Source organism: Mus pahari, chromosome 13, assembly GCF_900095145.1.
Source record: "Mus pahari chromosome 13, PAHARI_EIJ_v1.1, whole genome shotgun sequence".
Taxonomy (NCBI): domain Eukaryota; kingdom Metazoa; phylum Chordata; class Mammalia; order Rodentia; family Muridae; genus Mus; species Mus pahari.
Window position 1 is genome coordinate 6,719,269 of NC_034602.1, and position 10,971 is coordinate 6,730,239.

The following is a 10,971-nucleotide window of genomic DNA, read 5'->3' on the forward strand; positions in this document are numbered from 1 at the left end:
CTTGATCACTAATTGAGGAAATGCCCCACAGCTGGATCTCATGGGGGCATTTCCCTAACTAAAGCTCCTTTCTCTGTGATAACTCCAGCTGTGTCAAGTCGACACAAAGCTAGCCAGTACAGGGCCCAATTAAACCCACTGAATTTAATTCATCTAATTGAGCAGCAGCATATCTAAACCTAAGGTCTGGCACAAGGAAAAGGGCAAGAACAAAACTCTCAAGTGTGCTGGTGCCCTGAACCTTCCCATTGTGGAGTATTAGGTTTTACACAATATATCCACTCTAGCATTGCAATTATCCCTAAGCCTTAAAATCCCTTCGTCAACACTAATCCAAGGAATATCAGGCATCTCCAACTCCTTTTCAGTAGGAAAGTTTATCCTTTGATAAACACTTCAACCATCCATTCAAACAAATTTCTGACAACTTTTTTTTTTTTTTAACTGTGCAAGCTTGCATATTAAACCTAGAATCTCTGCTCAGAGGGCTTATGTCAATAAACTCAGCCTGCTCTAGTTTTATGTTCCTTCCACCCTTATCCCACACCCTTAAAATCCATTCCCACACATATTCCCCAGGCTTCTGCTTGAATGAATTAGCAAACTCATTAAGCTCCTTAATAGTGTAGCGAATTTCCTCATGGACTTCACTTTCTACCTCCCCTTGAGGGGCCTGTTTTGCCTTGAGTTTGGTTATAGGTCTACAAGGAACTACAGGTAGGCCTTGAGAAACATCAGTAGTCTTGTTTGGCATTTTTTTTTAGTGAGTCACTGCTGGTTTATCAGACTCTGGGGGATCAGTTTCCTCATGTGGGGAAGGCATTATTTCAAGGGGTGGGGCTGAAGGTACTACTTCCTCAGGTGGGACAACCTCTTGAGAATCTGAAGATTCAAAATCCTCAGCTTCAGCAGGGTCTTCCCACACATCCCCATCCCAAGTTATAGGGTCCCATTCTTTGTCAATTAGTGTCTTTACTTTAACTGTTGACACTCTGAGGCTGAGACTTGAATTTTTGCTGTAATTCAGCCAACCTTATAATGAGGGTTTCAGTTTGATTTTCTGCAACTTGAGCTCTATGGTTACCGGAGAGAAGAATCTCGTCAAGGACACACTTAGCAACTTTTAAATTGTCTACTTGTGTCTGGAGCCATTCAATTTTATCACACAGTTCCTTCTTTTCCTTCATTGTTTTTTTCCCCTGAGATGCTAAGAACAACCAGCCAGAAAAATCATTTTCTGATTTTTTCCCCATTTTGTAGAAAGTTTTATACACTGAATCACCTAATTCATCAAGATAATCAAGGGCATTAGCTTCTTTAAGCTTGAAATATTTTAACCACAGATCTTCAATATTCATCCTTATACATCTGCTCCTCTAGAACCACTCCTGGTACCAATTTGTCCTAGTCAGGGTTTCTATTCCTGCACAAACATCATAACCAAGACACAAGTTGGGGAAGAAAGGGTTTATTCAGCTTACACTTTTCACATTGCTGTTGATCACCAAAGGATGTCAGGACTGAAACTCAAGCAAGCCAGTAAGTAACATCCCTCCATGGCCTCTGCATCAGCCCCTGCTTCCTGACCTCCTTGTCAGCATGAGGTGCCTCTTGAGTTTTTTTATCTTAGCCATTCTGACAGATGTAAGATGGTATCTCAGAGTCATTTTGATTTGCATTTCCCTGATGACTAAGAACGTTGGACATTCTTTTAAGCACTTCTCAACTATTAAATATTCCTCTTTTGAGAATTCTGTTTATATCTGTACCCCATTTTTAATTGGGTTATGTGGTTTGTTGGTGTCTAGTTTCTTGAGTTCATTATATATTTTGTATACTAAGCCTCTGTCAGATGTGGGGTTGGTGAAGATCTTTCCCCATTCTGTAGGCTGTCGTTTTGGCCTATTGACAGTGTCCTTTGCCTTGCTGAATCTTTTGAGTTTCACGAGGTTCCAACTGTTAATTGTTGATCTTCGTGCCTGAGCTGTTGGTGTTCTGTTTAGGAAGTTGTCTCCTGGGCCAATGAGTTGAAAACTATCCCCCACTTTCTCTTCTGTTAGACTCAGTGTATCTGGTTTTGTGTTGAGGTCTTTGATCCACTTGGGCTTGAGTTTTGTGCAGAGTGATGAATATGGTTCTATTTGCATTCTTCTACATGCAGACATCCAATTAGACCAGCACCATTTATTGAAGATACTTTCTTTTTTTCCATTGCATAGTTTTGGCTTCTTTGTCAAAAATCAAGTGTCTATAGGTGTGTGGATTTACTTCTGGGTCTTCAATTCGATTCCATTGATCGACCTGTCTTTTTATGCCAGTACAATGTGGTTCTATTATTACTATTGTTCTTTAGTTCAGCTTAGAATCTCCAGAAGATCTTTTATTGTACAGGATTGTTTTAGCTATCCTGTTTGTTTGTTCTTCCAAATGAAGTTGAGTACTGTTCTTTTAAGGTAAATCAGTCAGTCAACAAGGTCTCAAGGGAGGGAGGGAGGGAGGATTAAAGAAAGAAAAGACAATTAGACAACATTATAACATGACTCCAGCCAGTTCTGAAGCTGAAGCAACTTTATTTTTTCCAGCTGATTTTATATCATTCTAGGTACATACAAAGAGTATGGTCAGTCCTACGGCATAAACAATGTAGTTAAGGAACAAACAAGACATAATCAGAGTAGTTAAGGAACAAAGCATTAAACAAAAGTCCCATGTTAATGTATTCAGGGTCTTAACAAGACCCATCATGATACAATGAGCACATTCCTCATATTCATCTTGAACCTTCTCCCTTGTTCTAGCCCAAGGTCCAATTCCTGCCAAATTCCTCAAAGGCAGCACCAAGAGCTCTCCACAGTCAGTAAAGAATTGTGTTGAAATTTTGATGGGGATTGTGTTTTATCTGTAGATTGCTTTTGGTATGATGGCCATTCTTACTATGGTAATCCTACTGGTCCATGAGCATGGGAAATCTTTCCATCTTCTGACATCATCCTTAATTTCTTCCTTCAGAGACTTGAAGTTCTTGTCATTCAGGACTTTTACTTGCTTGGCTAGAGTTACACTAAGGTATTTTATATTGTTTGCAGCTATTGTGGGGACCATTGTTTCTCTGATTTCTTTCTTTGTATATAGGAGGGCTATTGTTTTGTTGTTGTTGTTGTTGCTATTGGGTTTTTTTTGTTTGTTTGTTTATTTTTTATCCAACCACTTTGCTGAAGATGTTTATCAACTGGAGGAGTTCTCTGGTAGAATGTTTGGAGTCTAGTAATTATAGAATCTAAATAACTTAACTCCAAAAGTAACAGATTCATGATACCAACTCATAGCCTTTTATATAACTTGGATCTAAACAAAACACCTAGGACTATACATATTTGATATTATGCTTGAAGAACTGTTTTGTGGGTTCGAACATGGCAAACATGGAACTGGAAGATCTTGCCCACCCCATTCCCTCTTCCTTGTTGAATCACTATTACATTACAAAAGCTCATCCCCATTTGGTTACTGACTCATTCCGGGAGACTAAATACACCAAGATCTGGCAATCAAAATTCATTGTTTGGTGAAGCTGTCACATCAGAACTTTCCAACACAGCCTAGCATAGACATCACTGTTTCTTCTTAAAAACCCACTGCAAAAAAAAATCAAACAAAAAAACAAAAAAACAAAAACCCACCTGCTACTGCTGCCTGTTGTCTGCCTTTGTCTGATCAAGAGGCAGCCCTCCTTCCTATTTGCCTTTCCAGAGTAATAATGTTTGTTGTGCTGAGAATCTGCTGTCTGAGTGTGTCCTGTACTGAGTGTTCCCGTGCCCGCAGAAACACTCCGGTCTGGGTTCGTACTGAAGGGCGTGAATATCCTAAAAGGGAAAAGGCTGCAAAAGGAAAATGGATGCCCTGACAAATTCACTGATCAGGGCTCCAAAGTTTAATAATTGGACTCTGCTTAAGTACAAGGGAAGATTCCCAGCCTGCCATCTCTTTGAAGTTGCCATGGCGGTGCAATTGTAGGCGGGTCCAAGGGATGGTGGGTGATCGATTGTAGGCGGTCTGAGGACGCTGCATTCTGGGAGATCTGGGGAGGCCCTCTCGGTAGCAATTCTATGCGCCTGTAGGGGGCGCAATATAATGTTTGGTGGGAGATTGATTAGTGGAGGTGGGAGACCCCAACATTGTACCAACTCTATGGGACTCCCTCATCTCCCCAACCCCTTCAATGGTACTAATGGTCATCCAGGAATAACCCGGGAGGTAAATTTGATTTCACTAATCATGCCTTGTTTTTCGACTAATACAAACACAAATTGTTCTAAAGATATTGTCTTAGAGTTCTCTGGAGTCACAGAACTTATGGAATGTTTCTCTCTATATTAAGGGAATTTATTGTGATGACTTACAGTCTGTAGTCCAACTGACCCAACAATAGACAGCTGTGAATGGGAAGTCCAAGAATCTAGCAGTTGCTCGGTCCAATGAGGCTAGTTGTTTAAGCTGATCTTCCGTAGAAGTAGGGTCCAACAGATGTGCTGGCAAGTAAGTACAGGCAGTCGAAGAAGAGTGAATCTTCCTTCTCCCAATGTCCTTATGTAGGTCTCCAGCAGAAGGTGTGTCTCAGATTAATGGTGTGTACCACCATACCTGGATCTAAAATTTGCTTTGTGTCTGTTTCCTGGAATATAAGGCATGTGCTACCTTGCCTGGGTCTAAGATTTTCATGGTCACTATGCCTCAAGATCTCCATGTCAAGATCCAGGTCAGAAACCTGCCTTCAAACCTCAAGATCTGTATCTCAAGTGTGCCCTCCATTTCTGAATTGTAGTTCATTCCAGATGTAGTCAAGTTGACAACTAGGAATGGCCATCACAGATATATAATTGCATTGAGTCAGGTATTTGTAAGACATTATTTTCATTTCATGGAGGAGCAAATTCAACAATTCTAGTCTGAACATCACTGTTTTGTTTTGTTTTGTTTTGTTTTGTTTTGTTTTTTTACTGGAATGATGTATCCTGGCACTTTTAACTGTCATCATTATTATCATTTGTTACTAGGGAGAGATTCTCACAACATGAAATACATTTTAGAAGCCAAAGAGATGCTAATTCAATCCAAGTTGAAAATTCCAAATTTTTTCTTTCTTTTCTTTTTCCTAAAATATTTCCTAAGGATCAAACCTGTAAACAATAATAAAAACACAAATTACAATCATACTACCATGCTGAAATACATTGTGTCACCTATAATGTTTACCAAGATGAACAAGCTTGGTAAGTCACTAAGTTATAAGAATATAACTTAGTCATATTTTAAATAATAGGATAGAAAATTGATACAATCTCTGCAAAGAACAACTAGACAATAGATCAGAATTTTAAAAAAAGATTTATTTATCACTTTATGTATATGAGTACGCTGTAGCTGTACAGATGGTTGTGAGCCTTCAAGTGGTTGTTGGGAACTGAATTTAGGACCTCTGTTTGCTCCAGTCAACCCCACTTGCTCAGGTCGGCCCCACTCAGTCAGTCCCTGTTCACTATGGCCCAAAGATTTATTTATTATTATAAATAAGTACACTGTAGCTGTCTTCAGACCCACCAAAAGAGGGCATCAGAGCTCATTATGGGTGGTTGTGAGCCACCATGTGGTTGCTGGGATTTGAACCAGGACTTTCAGGAGAGCAGTCAGTGGTCTTACAGGCTGAACCATCTCATCAGCTCCCTAGATCAGAATTTTAACTCAGAAACTAGTTGAGGAAGTTAACATACAGATATGCTTGCCCATAATAAAAGAAATGGTTAATATTCTTCATGGTAGCATTGTATGAAATAGCAAAGGTTGTAAGACCTCAAACACAATGAAATATTAGGCAGTCAAAAAAAGGGCAAATGTGGACATAATGATAAGACAGTATCTAGATAGTATGATACCAGTTGTGTAACAACCATAACAATGAACGTAGTTGAGCAAGTGTCCTTATAGGATGGTGAAACATCTTTTGGGTATATGCCCAGGAGGGGTATAGCTGGGTCTTCAGCTAGAACTATTCCCAACTTTCTAAGACACCACCAGATTGATGTCGAAGTGGTTATACGAGTTTGTTCTTCCACCAACTGTGAAGGAGTCTTCCCCTTGCTCCGTATCCTTAGCAGCATGAGCTCCCTTGAGTTTTTATCATAGCCATTCTGATGGGTGTAAGGAATAATCTCAGAGTAATTTTGATTTGCATTTCTCTGATGACATTAAACATTTTTAAAGTGCTTCTTGGCCATTCAAGATTCCTTTGTTGAGAATTCTCTGTTTAGCTCTGTACCCCATTTTTAATTGGGTTATTTGTTTTATTGGTGTTTAATTTTTCAAGTTCTTTATATATTTCTTAGCCCTCTATCAGATGTAAGGTTAGTGAAGATCTTTTCTCATTCTGTAAACTGCCATTTAGTTACCTGTAAGATATGCAGGGATAAAGATGGAGCAGAGATTGAGGGAATGGCCAGCCAATGACTGGCCCAACTTAGGATCCACCCCATGGGAGAGAGTCAACTCCTGACATTATTAATGATATTCTACTGTACTTGCAGATAGAAGCCTAGCATAACTGTCATTTTAGAAACCTTACCCAGCAGCCGATGGAAACAGATGCCGAGACCCAAACATTAGGCAGAACTCAGGGAGTCTTGTGGAAGAGTCAAGGAAAGAATTGAGGAAGCCAGAGGAGTCAAGGACACTGCAAGAAGACCTGCAGAATCAACTCACCTGGACCTATGGGGCTCACAGAGACTGAACCACCAACCAAAGAGCATGCATGGACTAAACCTAGATCCCCTACACATATGTAGCAGATGTCCAACTTGATCGTCCTGTGGGTCCCCTAGCAATCGGAGCAGGAGCTGTCTCTGACTCAGACACTGTTGTCTGACTTTGGATCCCTTCCCCTAGCTGGGCTGCCCTGTCTGGTCTCAGTGGGAGACGATGTGCTCAGTATTGATGACTTGATGTGTTAGTGTGAGAGAGAAAGTCTCTTCCTGGCTGCCTTCAGTTCAAGATGTAGAACTCTTAGCTCTTCCAGCACCATGCCTGCCTGGATGCTGCCATGCTTCCTGCCATGATGATAATAGACTGAACCTCTGAAACTGTAAGCCAGCCCCTATTAAATGTTGTCCTTTATAAGAGTTGCCTTGGTCATGGTGTCTCTTCACAGCAATGAAACCTTAACTATGACACAGCCTAAGAGAGAGAAGTGTATTGCAGTCAACAAGGCCTAGAGGAATTGGAGATCTGAAGATTGCTTGATACAGACATGGAGATGCAGAGTTTGGAGTTTCCACAGATGGGTTACACAGCACCCCAAAGCAGTGCCACCAGCTGGGGAACAACTGTTCAAATGCACTGTGTTGTGGGGGACATTTCACATTCAAATCATCATCAGGCATGGAGGCTAAAGCCTGAAACCCCAGCATTTCAGATGCTGAGGCAGAAGTGCTGCCATAGTTCAAGACCAGTCTGAGGTATAGAGCGGGGTCTGCTCTCTAATGAAAATAAGTTAAAAAATACCAAGAGTTTGAAGTGCAATTTTATACATTGGTTTAACGGCCTCGGGGATACACACATGGCTTTGTAAGACCCGGACCCTCAGTCAGTGGTGCTTACTTCGAGAGGCCCCCAGTGAAACACCAAGAAGCAGACTGATACAAAAACAAGAGGTTCATTCTCTGACATGTCCCAGTCAATCCTCAATCAGTCCCTCTAGGTGAGTGACGAGAAGGAGACCCCAAATGGCTATTACAAGTAGTTTTTATACTTTTTAGGGGCACAGGTTACATCAGCAAGGTTACAGTTCAAACTTACTAAGCATATTGACCTTTAAATCTATTGGCTAGCATGCATGACATCATTTGAACTCTACCTGGGACTTTCCAGAGGGTCAGGGGACTGTCAGTCAGTACATTCTGAGACTTTTATTCTCAAGAATGTTCCTGTGGGTAGAGAATGGAACTTGGTCTAGCCTCAACCCCAGGCAGGAGGGGGAAGCTGTAGGGGGTGGGGCGGGACTGGAAAACCCCTTAGGGTCCCTCAGCATATAAAACATTATTTCAGGTGTGCCTGTAAGGAAGTTCATACCTAAGATTGACCAGTCATCACTGGTGGGGCTACGCGCATCTGAGCGTAAGGGTGCCGGATACTGTAGCTCACATTCTAGTTTGCTTAGGCCCAGCTTATTCTGATGTGCAAATATGAATGCCAGAAATAATGCCTCAGCACTTCCTAATCCTAAATAGCTCCTTCTTTCCTGTTTTTGGGTGGTGGCGCCGGGGTGGGGTGGGGGGGTAGTACATACATAATGTTGACGGGCATGTCCTAGCATCTTGACAGGCTTTGAGGAGGCAGAAAAAATTGCCAGGATCTTTCCTCAGTTTCACGGAGAATGATCGTTGTGGCCGTTCTCAGATCCGACGTCTCCTCCTTCAGGCCTTGCCTTCTGAAGGTGTCTCTCTTTCCTCCGGGGGCGGTCTCCGCCCCAGGAGGATGCTTCCGGCAGACTTGAAACTGAAGAGGGTACTTCCTTCCAGGTGTCCCTCTTTGTGCAGCTTCTGCATCCATGTCAGTTCTTCTTCTTAATTAATTAATTAATTCACTTTACATCCCATCTCAGCCCCTCTCTCTTCCCAATCTGATTTAGTGGTTTCTTATTTTTCAATAAATAAATTTAATCTCACTTACTTTTGTTTTTATCAGTGGTTTTTTTTTTTTTTTTTTTTTTTTGGTTTTGGTTTTGGTTTTTGGAGACAGGGTTTCTCTGTGTAGCCCTGGCTGTCCTGGAACTCACTTTGTAGACCAGGCTGGCCTCGAATTCAGAAATTCNCCTGCCTCTGCCTCCCGAATGCTGGGATTAAAGGTGTGCACCACCATTGCCCAGCTTATCAGTGTATGCTAATCAAAAAAAAATTTTTTTTTTCTGCTGTAACAGATACTCAAGGAAAACAACATAGAGAAAGATTGGGCCAGGTAACCTGGAACCTGAAGCACAGTGGGAGAAATGAGAAGAACCCTGTGCAACAAGTGGAGGGCAGACTAGCTCCTGCAGCTTCTCGTACATGCGTGCATGAAAACTCACCAGCCACCACCACATGTGAGGGCGGAACCAAGAATGCTGAGACCATTTGTAAAAAAACGTGCCTAACCCTGGGGACACAGAGAACCATAAGTCCTGGCTCATACTCTGTAATAACAATAATAATGTGTTCTTCCTGACATATATGTTGTGGTCACTAGTACTGGTTGTCAACCTGGCCGTGTATAGACTCACCTAAGAGACATGCCTTCCAGGCACCTGTGGGAGGTTATCTAGAGTAAGTTAGTTGAGTTGGGAAGACACACCCTAATTGTAGACAGCACCATTTTGTCAGCAGCAGTCCTGAACTGAGCAAAAAGAAAGCACAGGTTACGGGCTGTGGATACAATGTGGCCTCCCTGGTTCCTGCTGTGGATACATTGTGGCCAGCTACCTGAAGCTCCTCCTGCTGCCAGGCCCCACCCCCCCCACNCCCCCACCCCCACTCCCACCACCATGATTGACTGACCAACATCAAACTGTGAACCCTTTCTCGCTTAAGTTGCGTTGGTCAGGGCATTTTATCACAGCAAAAGGAAAAGTAACTCTTTTTTTTTTTTTTTTTTTTTTTGAGGAGTAAGACGCCACATCATTGGAACACATGTTTTATACCAATTTTTTTCATAAAAGGAGACTGGCACTTGGCCTCTGATACAAGCACAACAAGGTTTTGGTCTCTTGTCCATGTGTTCAGCTGGGTGGTGTGAACACATAGTCCACAGGCCTTCTAAGCCACTGACAGGGTCTTGACCTTGTTGAACAAGTGTGCATACTCTGCCTTACAGATGCCTCCCTTCTCTTAGGCCACTCCAGCCACATTGTATATTATATACTAATTATACCGTATATCATTTACTATATCCCAAGAATAAACATGGTAATGAGCTAACAAAACAACAGGCAGTATGGTTTTAGCTGGAATTAGTAAAAACATGCATATATAAAATATACTTTAAGGAATATGATTCCATAAACAAATATAATCTTTTTTTTTTTTTTTGAAATAAGGTTTCTACATGTAGCCTGAAACTTGCTATGTATATCAGGATGGCCCTGAATCTACAGAGACCCACCTGGCTCTGCTTTCCAAGTACATTAAAGGCGTGTGCGACCACACCCTGCAAACAAACATTTAAATGCGATGACCTGGTACATCTTTATTGTTTATACAAAAATGCATTAAAATCATGTAACAAACTTCACTTACAAATGTGTCATGTAGATCAGCCTGTTATTCCAAGCTGTATTTGTTTACTAGTTTTTCTGGTTTGTTTGTTTGTGTAAGATGGTTCTCATTCTGTAAACTAGGCAGCCTTGAACTTGAAGTGATTCTCCTACTTCATATAACCCTGAGAGTACAGGCTCAAGCCACCGCCACTGGCCTCTAAACCATATTTATACTATTATTCTAGGATATGAATTAGTTTTCAGCATAAAATATTGACTCCTGGAGCAATGTGAAGATCATGCAGAATGACCTGTTTCTCTTAACAGGTAGGGGTGTGGGTGGGGCAAACTTAGATACCCTAAAGCAGCTCTGTGCCCCCCTACACATTTGTTGCCATAGTCAGTCTCACAGACCTGTGCCTTCTCTTTCTTCACTTCCTTCTCACCAAGCATTGATATACAAGTGTCCTTCTCTTCTTAGATTTCTTAAAAATTGTGTGTGTGCATATATCTATATGTGCATCTCTCTCTCTCTCTCTCTCTCTCTCTCTCTCTCTCTCTCTCTCTCTCTCTCAATCTCTCTCTCTCTCTCTCTCTCACAGAAGTGCAGTTGCAGGCAGTTATGATGTGGGTGTTGGGAACTGAACTGGACAAGATCAGCATGTGCAATAACTGTTGGACCACCTCTCCAGTCC